The 14,730-nt window shown below is 39.0% G+C and overlaps 1 protein-coding gene across 16 annotated transcripts in view; it reads left to right on the top strand.

The window, feature by feature from the left end:
* The window catches only part of CALD1 (caldesmon 1), a 223,514-nt gene that overhangs the window by 118,960 nt on the left and 89,824 nt on the right, over nt 1–14,730 (top strand). For all 16 annotated transcript variants that reach the window (XR_015285938.1, XM_086886026.1, XM_086886021.1 and 13 more), the window contains one exon: nt 4,092–4,185. The gene's annotated coding sequence lies outside the window, so the exon portion shown is untranslated. The remainder of the gene's footprint in view (nt 1–4,091; nt 4,186–14,730) is intronic.

Here is a 14,730-nt window from a genome sequence, read left to right as displayed (position 1 = left end):
CAGGTAAATGTGTGTTTTGAAGCCAGTGGGATTAGACTATGGTTTTCAAAAATTTAAATATTATTTATATTTATATATTTATATTTATATTTATATTTATATATATTTATATATTTATATTTATATTTATATATATTTATATTTATATTTATATTTATATTTATATTTATATTTATATTTATATGTGTATGTATATGTATATAAATATAAATATAAATATAAATATACATATACATACAAATATACATACAAATATACATATACATATACATATACATATACATATACATATAAATATATATAAAAATATATATATAAATGTAAACAAATATATACATATAAATATATATAAATATAAATAAATATAAAAACATATTATAATTTAAAAGTATATTGTGTTTTTATTTCCTCTGAGCTGTCATTTTGTACTGATGAGCTGCATGGAAGTGTCTGGGTGAGCAGCTCACAGGTGTCCACACCCCTCCCCTTTCTAGGTCATGCTGGAAAACAAATTCCTTGGGCACCTGTTTTGATGGATGAGTCTGAGGCTTCTTGTCCCCTCTCCTGCTGGCAGCCCTTGTTTGCCAAATCCTGTATTGAAAAGTCTTCTTCTTGCATGTGGCATGCCCAAGGAAAAGTTTCAAGTGGTCCCTCTGTAATATCTTCCCAAATAAAGGAACTGCATGACAACAGTGACAACATAAAAATCAAAAGGAGAAAAGTAGTTCTGGAAGAAGTGGCTATTCAAAGAAATACTTTGCCTAGACTATTTCTTTAAAAAAGGTGTTTTTCTGCTGTCATTTTCGTTACTTGAGGGAAAAGAAATAATTTGCACAACAGCCAATAATGAAATCTATGGATAAAAAAATTCCTGGCTGTAACTGGGACGAGATTCAAGCTTAACAGCCACTCTGTGGCTGTCACACACTGTGACTCTGTCACCATGGGAGTGGGGACAGGTGACAACAAAAACAACCAAACCAGAGCTTTCATAAAGGTGCCAGTGAAAGAACAGGAGGAAAAGGACAGAAATTGAAATTTAAAAATTCCTTTTAAACGTAGGGGAGGACTTTATTCCTGTGAGAGATCAACACTGGAACAGATTTCCAAGGGAGGCTGTGGTGTCTCCATCCTTGGAATCAGTCAAACCCCAAGTGGACATGGTGCTGGGGCAGCCTGCTTGGAGCAGGACTTGGACCAGGTGATCTCCAGAGGTGTCATCTAACCTGAACTGTCCTGTGCTTCTGTGAAATATTTGCTATATTTACAGACCAGAGGATCAGTCCTTTGGGCTGGGTTATTTCCTTTGTCACAAAGAATGTTCAAATGCACTTTTCAACTATTCTTTATGTCCCCACTCTCCCCTACTGATGTAATTTAATGTGTGGATTCCACCTTTGACTCAGGCATTCTGGAAGTCACAAGCTGCTGTAGAGTATTTGTGGGAAGCATTATTATTATGTGCTTTCCCTGTCCCTCTCTTCTACTCTGAACATCTGATATTGATCACTGCTGGGATCTGTTGGATAAAGTGGAATACCTGCAACACAGAGTTTGATAACTGGGCTCCATAAATTTCCATTCAAAGCTACCAGGTGGAATGGAATCAAATTAATTAACAGAGCAGAAGGGAGTGAAAACATGCTTTTCTTTGTGTGGGCATGCAAAAAAATATATAAAAATATATATTTTTAATAACCCTCCCCAACCCACATTTGAGTATCACAGGTTAACTGCTGAATGACCTTGGATGTGATTTGATTTCCCCAGGTTCTATAATCAAGAGAGCAGCAACTCCTGAGTTTCATAAGCCACAAAGTGCCTCTGATCAAGCATTTTTAAGAGCTTCTGAGAAAAGCATTCCTCTTGCTAAAATTGTATTTAATGGTGACTGTCCTGTGTTATCTGGGAATCCAGTGTCCATGTGAGCTGGAAATGGAGTGCTGGGTGTGTGCCAATGTCTGGGATGCTGTTAATGCCATTTCACAATGACACCAGAACATGAACCCAAGGTTTATGGTCAGGGGAATTCGAAGGACTGAAGAATCAGTAAAAATGGTGACAATTTTACTACTGAAGCTTACAGCACAAAGTGTGTCCAAACCTGAGGGATGTTTGTTGGGTTGCAGGGTTTGGATTTGTGGAGTCTGGTTTTTGACCTGGGCCTGAGCTTCCTTCAAGCTGAAGTTGTCTGGAAATTACCTCTCTGTTAAATAGTTTTTAACCCTTCACAGTTAGCTTACAATGGAGTTGTGGTGAGATAGAAGCTCCTTGGGAAGGCAAACACTGTGAGAGAATATTTCATTTTGTTGATATCACAAATTATGTCGAGCTTGACTCAGACAAGTGTTGGTTTAGAACAGAGCAAATACAAGGAGAACACAGGAAAAGGTCTTCATGACTGTGGGAAAGAAGATGAAAATGTTTATGGGGGTTGTTTTTAAAAAAAATTAAAGCATTTTAAAAATATTGAAGAATATTTGGATATTTTAAAGGAGACCAAATGGTTTCAAGCCAAACAGGACTTCTAGACCCAGGATTCTCTAAAAAAATTATGTCGAGCTTGACTCAGAAAAGTGTTGGTTTAGAACAGAGCAAATACAAGGAGAAGAGCAGAAAAGCTCTTCATGACTTTGGGAAAGAAAATTAAAATATTTTTGGGGGGTTGTTTCCATTTTGAAAATGCTGAAGAGTTTGAAAGAGACCAAGTGGTTTCAAACCAAAAAGGACTTCTAGACCCAGGATTTTCTAAAAGCATGATCTGAATGTCTTGAAGTTATTCCTGCTGAGAGTCAAGTGGGGAACACTAAACAATAGAAATGAGCAAAGTAAGATTTTCAATTTAGTGGAAAAGCTGGAATTAATTCAGTGACCTGGAAGGGGCTTGTTATTCATGAGCTGGAACTCTGGTCTGCTCTTGCAGGTGTAACCAGGGAGAGGAAGGAGATTTAAAGCTCTTGGTTGTTCTTTTCACACCCTGGTGATCAGGGATGTCTTCTCACCTTGTTCTTTTTTCTTATGTGGTATATGCACAGTAATGCTCAGCATCAAGTGGGGGTTGAGATCTCTTGAATCTAATACTCAAACTCCTAATACATTGGATTAAATTCTTGGCTTTGGCCACCCCAGTATTTGCAATAATCTGAATCAGTGACAGGTGTCTTAAAACCTTGAGATCAAACGGTAAAATTGTTGTTGAAATTACAGAGCAGTCATTTTTACTGAGCCCTCAAAAGTCTGAGTTTCCAGTGAATAACCAGAAATGAATGCAAGTACCAACCCCATGCTATTATCTGAAAATAACTGAAATTAGGTTGATTTTTAAATAATCCATTTCCTCTGTTGGCAGCAGGATGTTCAGTATGAAGGTCCTTGGTTCTAAAGAGAAAGGACCATGAGAGGCTCTCTGAAGAAAGCAAAAAAAAGGAAAAAAAAAGAGAAAAGCAAAGTTTTTATTTTTACTCTGATATGTCTGTATACTACCAAAGAGGTACCTGAATGCAGAGCATGTCTTTGTTTTTTTTCTCCTCTACCTTTACTTTTTTTAATGATGATTTCATTTTGCCTCTAGAAATTCGTTACTATGAACTCTTTCCCCAGTTAGTAGACTTCTAAGTTTTATTAAACTGAACAGTTTTGTATCATCTACAGACTGTCATCTTACTGTTTATCTGATTTTGGAGTTCTCTTTTGAACTTGTTTTATAAAGCAGGGAATATCCTATATCCTCAGGGGGGATGTGCTGGAAACCTGGTTCTGCTGTGAGAATTCACTGCTGGCCAGACAATATGTTTCATTTTGTTCTAATAACAAGAGTCTGTATCAGCTTCACTTCTTAAAGATGTTTTAGTGAGTGACTTGGTTAAGAGATCTCAGGAAATCAAAATCTCCTTGGCAAATTCAAATTTCTAGAGCTTTTCACAGTGGGTTTTTTTGGTGTCTTAAAAACTTTTTAAGTTTTGTTCAGTACCTTAAAAAAAACCCAACTTTCCAGGAGTGTCATTAAAGAAGACTTTACCAAAGAAGAATGAAGAATGCAGAGTAATTATGTCTTTGCTAAATAAGGTTCTTTATTTTCTGTTTTTGTATAGGTATCACCTTGTTTTTCTGGAGTCATCATTTTGATCCATCAAGCAGCTGGTTTGTTACTGAAAAGCTCAGAATATTTCCTCTGATTGCCTTCCTGTGAGTATGATCAAAGAAGTTACCTCAGACTTCTTCTCCTGTGGTATTCAGGGGGGTTTATTTGAGGCTTTTTTTTTTTTGTGTGTGTGTTTTCTTATTTCTTTGGAGGCTGATCCAAATTCCTCTGAAAATCAGTGGAGAACCCTGCAGCAGACCCTTGGCTCTTGTCCCTCTGGTGTCACTGACACCAGTGATTATTTTGTCCAGAACTGATAGTAGATTTAAAGCATTTCATGTGGAATTTTGCCTTCAACTCAAAATCTTTGTGTTTTACAGTAATCATTTTGTCAATGTACGATGTACTTTTGGAAGTCCTGTTTCTCCACTAGTTTTCAGCAAGTTTTTTCTTGCAGTGGGGGGGGTTTAAATCATAATTACTTGTGTTGTGATCATATGCTGATGTGCTGCTATCCTGTTGTGTCTTCTTTTTAGAGCAGGCAGGCTCTGAGAAGAACGTGAGAGACCAAGTAACTGTTTACTGACTATTTACAGCATGGAACACTTAGACATTTTTTTTTTACAAATATTGTTCTTTCACTGCCAGAACAAGTGAGGGCTCACAAACCATTTAAAGGAAGTGTTTATAATGTGTGTAAACTTTAGCCCCTCAATATACGGAAATTCCAGGCTGGAGACAAACTCTGGACTGGCTCGGAGTTTAGGCCGTGCCTGTGGCAGCAGAATGATGGCTCAGAAATATTATTGCTCCAGCATCTTCAGTCAGTTCAGGGTACAAAGAGCTGCTTGTCACTGGTTGGGGACCACGTTTTCTCTGTGCCTGAGCCTCCTCTGTCCCCTCTTTTTGGCAAGAGCAGTGTGGAGGAGGAGGCACACACACACACTGCAGTAGGCCGGATGCTGCTCGCATTGCCTTCCCTCCCCACCAGCATTGCTGGGCACATTTCAGCTGGCTTTGTCATCATCTTTTGGGGGGGCAAATTTAGCTTTGCCTACACTTCTTTGTGAGGAGGTTTTGAACGGGCTGGTGATCGTTGCAGGCTGTTCTCTGCCCCGCTTCTTGTTTTGCAGTTCTGCGTTACTTTCGAGACTTTTGTTGGGGGGAACTATTTAAAACTGAAGCCAGATGCAATCTGGAATTTCATAGGAAATGCTGGTGTTTCGAAATTAGGATCTCTTTTTGATTCAGAACCAGCCTAAATGTTCTAAAATTTCCCATGGAACACTTCTTTCCCACGAGATGTCTAGCTTTAAGTTCCCACATGCTTCCACGAGTAGAGCGTTTATGAGGTATTGAAATTCCTTAAAAATATGAAACCAGGCTAAGAAGGCCGTGCTGTCCAAAAGCAAGTGGGATCATCAGTGTAAGTCCTTTTTCCCTGTGCTAAGGATTGGATATTCAGAGAGCAGTGACTGCCCTCCAGAGTGTTTCTGACACCTCAGCAGCTGGAGTTGTATTTGTAGGCAGGTCTGAGCACGCAGGCTGTGGTGTTGAAAGAGGGCAGAGGAAAAAGAAAAAGAAGAAGAAGAAGAAGAAGAAGAAGAAGAAGTTTTTAGTTCCTGAAAATTGAGCTGGGGCTGGCTCCTTATTTTGGTTCATAAATTGCATCTGAAAATCCATCCCCAGGGACTCAGCCAGCTTCCCCAAGTGTAGGGTGCAGGGTAAGTGACACCTCTCTCATGCTGGCGTCCCTCTGGTGCCCAGCCCTTGTCAAGGTGACAAAAGAATTCAGTCACAAAGAAGTAAAGGCTAAATCTGCTCATATTTTCCATACTTAACCTCCATTTTCACATGACAAAGCTGGCTGAACAGGGGGATGGGTTTTAGGGGATGTGAATGATAATACCATGTTATTAGTTGCCTTCAGAAAATCATTAAAGCAAATGTTGTGGACCAATACACTCATTTGGAAAGGGGAAAAAACAGCATTATCTCTGTACTGGAAATGAGGTGCATCTCTTTATCTGAACATAAAATGCAGTAACAGTTTAGTATTATCATGACAGTCCTGTTAAGACTTCTGTTAGTTCTTGAGTACACTCAAACCTGATTCTGGAAGGCAATCTGATGTGCTTATATGAATTACTTTCAAAAACAAGTGCTACCCTCAAAGGTTAAGGTTCAGAGTTACTGGATAGGGATGACTGCTTTTTATTTTCCCTTGGAAATGTTTGTTTTGTTGAAAGATGTTTGCCATTAGGAAACATTGTGCAAGAATGGGTTTGGTCAGCTTTTCTCCTAAATAATCAAGCCTGAAAGCATTTCTGTAAGAGTCTCTGAAGATGTTTTCTATGGTTTTACTGTGATGGGGTAAAGTTAGATGGACACAGGGTCTTCCTTCTCTCATCCATCCTCTCTGCCACTTGGAAAAGGAGGGGCAGGACTCAATCTAGCCCTGGTTTCCCTTGTGGGACCTCAGGTGAGCTCTGTGTACAGCTGGGCCACTTTTTGGGAAAGCTCTTTTGTGAGAGATGAGAGCCTGGTGGGTTTTGTGTTGTGTTGGGTCGCTGGGGAGGTGTTGCAACTGTTTGGAGTGGCTGCAAACAAAGCTAAAACTTCATTTAGATATAGAAAGTTATTCTTCATTTAAGGGTGAGCCCAAGGAAGTAAACCTGTTGTGACTCATTGTTGCAGGCTGTTCTCTGCCCTGCTTGCTGTTTTGCAGTTCTGCATTACTTTCAAGCCTTTGTTGGGGGAGTTTTGGATGAAGAACATTTTTATTTCCCAGGAATTACAACACCTAGGAATTGTAAAACAGACACCCTGAGTAGCTGAAGATAAATCTACTTCTGATAAACCATGCCCTGTCAGACAGAGGTTAAAGAACATTTAGGAGGAAGGAAAAAATACTAAAAAAATTCTGAACAAGCGGAAAGATCATATGTAAGGGCAGAATCACTGCTGTGCTCGGAGCAAAGGGAGTGGAGTTGATTATTTGCATTTTCTCAGCAGGTAGGGAGCAGACAGAGCTCACTGGAGAGGAGGTGGCAGGAGCATGCTGCACTTTGGCTCTGCTCACTGGCAGGGAGTCCATCAGACAGCAGAAGCTGTGTCTTTGTCCTCTGTGCAGTATTGCCCTTCTTAAGTCAGGAAATGCATGTGCTGAGGGAGAGAGAGGCTAGGAGCTGGGGTTCCTCTGTCTTCATTGACAACTGCTCCTTCTCAGCTCCATCACAACAAGGTCTCCTTTAAAGCACTTTAAAGCTGCATCTCTGCTGCTGCTTTCAACTTCCCAGGGCCATTTTTGGCTTGGTGTGTGTAACTTCACAGAGCAGACCAACCTCTCCCTGATAAACAGGGCCAATTATTCAGAGCCCTGATAATAATTATTCTGTGCAGCATTACACAGATTTCCTATGCCTGCAGTTAAGCTGATGTTTTCAGATCATGGTAAATGCAAATATACCCAAAATTTGGCCCAAAATTTTCTATATAATATGGAAGTGAGAAGCCGGTGAAATTTTAAAAGAGTATCTTGTCTGCAGCTCGTGTTGTATGCTCAGGTGTTGTGGTGGGGTCACCTCAGAAGCACAGCAGCATTGTTAGATGTTGATATGAACTGAGCTTGAACCCCCCAATCTCTGGAAGTTCCCCATGCCTGTTTTCCAACAAAATCCTGATTTTTTTTTGCAACTTTTCCTCACGTGAGCGCTGTGGGTTTGGAACTGTTGAGGTTTTGGCCTCTCACTTCCACTGGAGTCCCTTTACACAGTCAAGGCATTCTGCTACAGGGGTCTTAAAATGAAAGTAGATGACATTTAATAGCCTAAATGAGAAACAGGTCTCCTAAAAATATAAGTGAAATTGGTCTTCCCTAAATTGTTGAGTGCTGACCTTGAAAAAAACCCCTTACAGTCTCTGCAGGCAGACTGGAATTTTTTCAGGAGAACAGATACCCCAAACTTGAAGAGATTACCTGAGGCAGGGCTTTTTTCTGCTCTTACTTAGGAGAAAATTCTTTTCTGTTACACTTGGTACCCACATGTCTGTCTTAAAGCACTATTTATTTGTCACTGAACTGCTGGAATAGTATTCTCACCCTTCTTCAGGATTTTTTAAATTTGCTAGTTTTAACCATTTATATTTAACATAAATATTGGTTATGTGAACATGTTAAAGACTCTGTTTGTATTTTGAATATTGGGAGGGCTTTTTTTTTTATGTGGGAGGCAATGTTTAAATATGTTTAGAGAAGGGGGGAGGCAAGAAAAGCTGTCATCCATCAACTGGTATTAAGTCCAACTTTGAAAGTTTGATACAAACTAAATCTGACTGTTAGTGCAGACATGATACAAATTAGCTGTGACTTTATGATACCAGCTGTTTCTCTGACAGGGTAAAAGGGCACATAACTAGAATAGCATCTTTTGTTGAATGCAGTGTTTCCCTTTGTTAAATGTGGGAGCCTCAGGCAAAGAACTCCTAGTCCATAGTTATGTGACATGTGCAGTCTGCAACATGTTCATGGAGCTTGGGGGGCTTTTTACTGATGTTTTTCAAAGTCAGGGTTATCCTACATGTTCTATTTTTGCTGGTTTTATCACTGAGAGACAAATCTCTGTCGTGCTTTTCCCCTGTGTTAAAAGTCAGGATAATCTAAGTGCTATTTTCCTTACAAGTGCAAAGAAAATCCTGAAAGGCAAAACCTGAGAAAAGTCTACAGATCCCAGTGTAAAATGTAACTGAATTATTCATTTTTATTAATTTTTCTCCCCATGTTTGTTTTATTTTTTTTTTGTTGTCTTTTTTTTCCTTACCGGAATTTTTATTCCATAAAAAGTCTGTGTAGTCTCTAAAAAATTAACAATAAGCACTAACTGGGATGTGACTGTACATCTGTGTCCCTGCTTTGTATCTCTGACCTTAACACCACACTAACCCTGGCTAACTCAGGCAGCAGAAAGTTGGCTGTAGCATGTAAATAAACTGAAACAATGGGATTTATCAAGACATCAAATTAATCTTGCTTCTGCCACTGGACTAAGAGCCAGTAAGTTTTTGAAATTTGTTACTACAGGTGCCAGACATATTCCAGTGGAATCAGTCAGGAAGGGGAAATATTAATGGATTAAGTTATATAATACTTAATATTTAATTAAGAGTACTATGAGGAACAACACTGAGGCTAGAACTGCCCAGCAGAGCAAAATTCAGGCTGAGTATCTTTTAAACTTTCTTAGCCACTGTGAGAGATGGTAGAACAAACAAGCCCACCTCCTTCTGAAGATGCAGAAAATAAAAAATACATGGATGTGGAACTGTAGCAGGCATGTGAGTGAAAAGGCAGAGTTAAGGATGTTGAAAAATATTCACTTCTGCTTGTAAACTTCTTGGAGTAAATTTTAAATATAAATACATTTCAAGAGAAAAGTTGAGGAGGTAATAGCTGTTGAGTTTTCATGCAGTGCTGGTGATAATACGAAACATAAAATATAAAATTCCAAGCACTGCTAAACAGGACTTGGCCATTTCCATTGCAAACATCCAGTTTTACTGTCTCACATCTGTTTCTGAAATTATGTGAAGTATTTATTTAAAATGTCTCACCATGATAGTCCAAGTGACAAGGGAACAACTTGCTTTCATGAATGTGTAGAGTGGTACATCCACAAACAAAGGTCCATACGTGACATTTGAAGAACAAAACCCAGCCACAAGGAGTTCCATGTTCTGTACTGATATTTTTTGTTGATGTAGAAGTCCCCTTAGCCAGATTTCTCCTTATGGTTGTATCCCTGCAAACCTGGAGTGTCTCCAAGGAGAGCTTGATGCATCCCTGCCATCCCTGTGAGCAGGCTGAGTGTGGGAGCACAGGGCTGCCTGTAGATGCAGCCCAAGTGAAAATGTGGGTGAGATGCTAGAGAAACGTGAAAACCACAAAGAAGGACCAACCCAGAGGAAAAATGACATGGAGAACTTAAACAGGTAGCACTTTAGCAAGAAATTTATGTGCTATCAAATAAATGATAGCTGCAGAAGCCATCATCCCAGTAGAGTTTTATGGCCATGATGTAAGATGGGAGAAGGGATGCTAGCCCTCAAATCTCAGAATTTAAATTAATCTTTTTATTATCTGAACATGCATTCTTTTTAATGAAAACAACTTTCCCCCCTCGTTTTGAGCTCTAAGCTATTGAGCTGTAGTGTTCTGAACTTCAGACAAGTTGCCATATTCCTCTCCAGGATAATGACACACTGAGTGGTGAAATGATATTGGCTCTTTTGGGTGTTTGGGAGAGGGCAGACAACATTTTGTAGTCAGATGTTCCAGAAGCTTCTGGAGAAGTCTCTTTATCCACATGGCAGCTAGGTTATTCCTCCAGCTGAGTTACTCTGGGATTTATGGTTGATGATAAGGAAAACCCCTTTATTTTAAGTTCCCACTGTTTTGCAGATGCTAATAAAGCAAAATGACTCAAGGGTTTGTGTTTCACTCTGTGTTTCATTCTGTTACCCCTCTGGCTGGTGCACTGCTACCCTCGTGTTCATTTGTGTCTCAACCTGATCAATTAATTAATTTCCAGCAATTCTTTATTTGATATGGTTATTTAGAATCACACTCTGATTTTTCCCTTACTCTACAAGCAAAAACTCTGTTCTGTAGGAGTAAAATGATCAAAATTTACTCACTTGGAAGTGAGTAAACATTTAAGGACTTGATTCTGCCAGTCAGTGACGTGCTGAACATCAGGTTCATTCTTATATAAATATATTGATCTTACAGGTTCTTTTCTTTCCCTCCTTTTTCTCTTTCTTTCAGTCTCTTGCTTTCAATTTGCTTTCATCTTTTAACTTCTCCCACCCAGCCCAAAGCAAAAATCTATAAGCAATGGTCTTGTTCAAAGTATGGAAGCTGGCTCCAAAACCAACCTTGCTTCAGTTTTAAAACCTTGCTTGAGGGAGCCAGAATCCCTTAAATGATTTAATTTTCAAGCAGTATGAATCATGCAGCGACTGCACAAACTCTGGCTAGAATATATGGTACATATGTTTGTTCTTTAGGCAGTAAGGAGAGAATAGAGAACTGGAGGTCATTTGAGTTACAACTGCTTTGGGGGATTTTTTTTTTTAATTTTTTAAATTTTTTTTCTAAAACATTCCTTCTAACAAATGCAGTTTAAATGGGTTTGTTTATACGGCGTGGAATTGGAAAGGCCCAAACTAACCAGGCTTTACACAATGTGGCCTTCTTCCAAATTAATCTAAAATATTTTAATCCCTCTGGAGTTTCTTTATCCTCTGCATCTGTGCTATATGTGGAGACACATTTTTAACATTTCTTTGAGGAAAATTACCTTTTTTTCCCCCTCCAACTGTACTCAGCAAGGTCAATGGAGCACTGTTATATGCTATTTAAACATCTGAGATTCATCATATATCTGCACAACAGAAAGAATCATCATAAAAGGTCTAATGAATCCCGACTGCTAGCCAAGTGAGGGAGTCCCCTTACGGATACTGGGGATTAGAAACAAAGAATACATGCAGAACACAGGTTTTTACACTTCAGCTTTGGCAATTAACAACTAAACTACCCCTCAAGAAGGGAGAGGGGAAGGTTTGCGACCCCCAGAACAATTCTGGCAAATCACACACCCTGCTGGAGCCAAATTCTGAAGTCATTGCATGGGCCAAGATGTTTTTTGGGAAGCAAAGTGGTCCAATCTCCATGCTTCTTGCCCCTGGGAAAGGAGATGCTCCAAGCCGTGGGCAAGTTCCAGTGGACCTCAGCCCCTGCCTTGTTTTTAAGGCCTTTTTTGTTTTCTTGTTCAGTAGCAAGTTTATGGGACTGAAGAAATTTTTTACTGCCTGGGAACTGAAATACTGAGAGGCCTAAAAATTTCAGTTTTTTGTAAAATTATCTTCCAGGCATTTCAGAAGCCACCACTACTCCTTCAGTTGTCTGTGGTTCCAGTCAGCCTGTGATGGCCACAGGGAGCAGATACAGCTTGGATCTTTTGGGGTGTTTTATCTGGAAAACTTTAGTGTTGGCATTTTTATCTGAAATAATGTTATTTAGCTTTTTTTTTTTTTTTTTCCCTTTGGTAGATGACATCCAGGCTGGTTTAATATCTGTGCTTGTTCTAGACTCACTGATCCTCTGAACCCTGCTAGATCATGAAGTTCAGGTAACTTTAGGGTTGAACCTCTGAAGGAAAAATGAAATGCTGAAGGCCTCTGTTCTGTGGAACCCTAGGGGTTTACCACAGTTGTTTTTTAATTCTCATCACTGAAGTCCTGGTGGGCTGTGCCTTTCCCAGTTATAAAGGGTAGGGAACAGCCCTGTTCTCCTGCCCAGAGGACTGCAGGACATGATTTGTGGGATGGCCCCACTGAAATTGTCACCCCACACTGTCCCTGCTTTCAAGTGACGAATCATACCTTCCTCAAACACATTTTCCCCATCTTTTCACATAGTCAGGGGTATTTTGGGACCATTGCAAGCCATACAGTAATGGAATAAATTCCAAGTCCAGCAGGAGACCACATTGGAGGAAAAACTCATTATGTGCCAAGGGCATTTCTTTTACTTTTTCTACCGGTACTGGAAAATATTCCCTAAATAATACATCTGGATGTGGAGGAGAAGAGAGGGAAAAGATGAAAAACAATCCTTTAAATTCAGTAGGAGCCTATTTAATGGCTTGTTTAATCTGCCAGCTGGCACAGCATTGACTTCTTGCTGCACATACTTTAAGAAGACCTATGTAGTTCTTGGAAGTGAGTTTATATTAAGTTGTAGAAACTTAAATATGGATAAATTGGCAAGGCTGTTTTTTGGTGCTTAATAGGAATCAAGAAACTGCTTAGTCATCTGCAAAGATATTTCTGTCTCATTTTTAATATATATACCAAAATAATATGGATTTAAAGCAGTAGCAAAGATAGTAAAAATTCAGATCTCTTTGAAGTATCTGCACATCCTTCAGACTTTGAAATCACATGTATTCCCTATACAACACTTTGCTTTGGGCAGCGTTTTTATAATGTTTGTGACATTTTTTTCTTTGAAGTAACCTTCTGAATGTACACATTATGAATTTGTGTCTTCTACAGCAGTCCCTGGCTAAGAAAACTGGTGCTATCTTTAAGTGGATTTCATTCAGTGTCTTGCAAGGGACATCACCTAATAGGTTCTCTGGGCTGTAGTTTGCATTTATTTTATATGACTCTAAGCGTTGATGCTTTTGGATTTTAATTGAATTACAAATTTGGATTTCTGTGAAGGTAAATAGGTGCAACTGAGAGCAAACTTGATGTGCAGTGTGATGTATATAATTACATTTACACTTTCTGTTCCTGAAAAGTTAGGCTGCACCAAGGTGCATGTCTTCTGTTTTCAATTACTTTCAGCAGTGGAAAAGCAAAGGAGAAAGGATTTAACAAGAGAGCAACCTGCCTTTTATGTTTAGGGACTCCTTTAACAGGATCTGAAGCGACATTTGTCAGTATTTACAAGGTGTAAAGGTTTTATTTGGTTCAGGTAAGCATTGAAAAATCTGTCTATTTATGATTTTCATATATGGCTTTCATTTTCTTTGTTCTCATTAAGAGTACAAGCTATTTTCATGTTGTAATTTTTTTTGGTAATTTTTAATAACAATAACAATTAAATTTTATTTGATTGTCATTAATTAATAACAATCAAATTTAATAAATTATTATTATTTTTTAAAGCTCAGGTATGGGTTGTAAGAATCCTCCAAGTTTATCATGTGGGACTTTGGTTTGATTCTTCTGTGTACACATCCAGCTGCACCTTGTGGCTGTGAAAAAGGGGCTTCAGAATTTATACTGTGGCCAGTCATGTGTGTCAGTCTGAGCTGGGTGGAATTGCATGGCAAGAAGAGAGGCTGGAGGAGAGCCCATAGGGGATCTGGATCCTTATGGAAGGGGATTTAGGGAATGGTGGTAGGTAACATTCAGTACAGGAATTATTTTTATTTCCCAGTCTGGTTTTTTTGATGGATTATTTTTTTAAATTTTTTTTTTTTTTTTTTTTTGCCTCTGGACCACACAGATATCTGAGGCACCGCTCCTAAATAAATGAAACAATTTAAAAATTTATTTGCTTTATGCAGTGCTCAAGAATAACTTTCTTTTGCCACATTAATACAAAGCATTTTTGTGTGTCTGTATGCACACAGGACACTGTCAGGTCTCACCTGCCTTGTTTATTTGATTCTGAGCCAGGCCAAAGCCTCACCACTGTTGTGTCTTCTGGTTTGGTGACATTGTTGTGTGTTTCCTTGTTTTCAGCTAAACTCAGCCTACACTGGGGGTGCATGATGTGGACTTTGAGGGATATACATCTATTTTGTGACACCCTGTTGAAAGCCTTTGTGGTTTTGCTGCCCTGCTTTACCCCTTTAAAGCCCTTTAAAGTTTCAACTTTCACCCAGAATAACTTGGAATTGCTGCTCATTAGAGATAAATTGATAGAGCTACTTGGCAGCAAACAGTCTGGGTTTCATTTTTAAAGATGACCAGAAGTGTGAGCTGGAAAGGCCCAGCAGAAATTTCCACAGCTGGATCCATTCCAGGTGGAATTCCACAGATTTCCATGAAGTTCTGCCACTGAATAA

The sequence above is a fragment of the Cyanistes caeruleus genome, chromosome 4 (genome assembly GCF_971803275.1).
Source record: "Cyanistes caeruleus chromosome 4, bCyaCae1.hap1.1, whole genome shotgun sequence".
NCBI lineage: Eukaryota > Metazoa > Chordata > Aves > Passeriformes > Paridae > Cyanistes > Cyanistes caeruleus.
The sequence above is the reverse complement of the archived record's forward strand: the minus strand, read 5'-3'. Positions and strand labels throughout refer to the sequence as shown.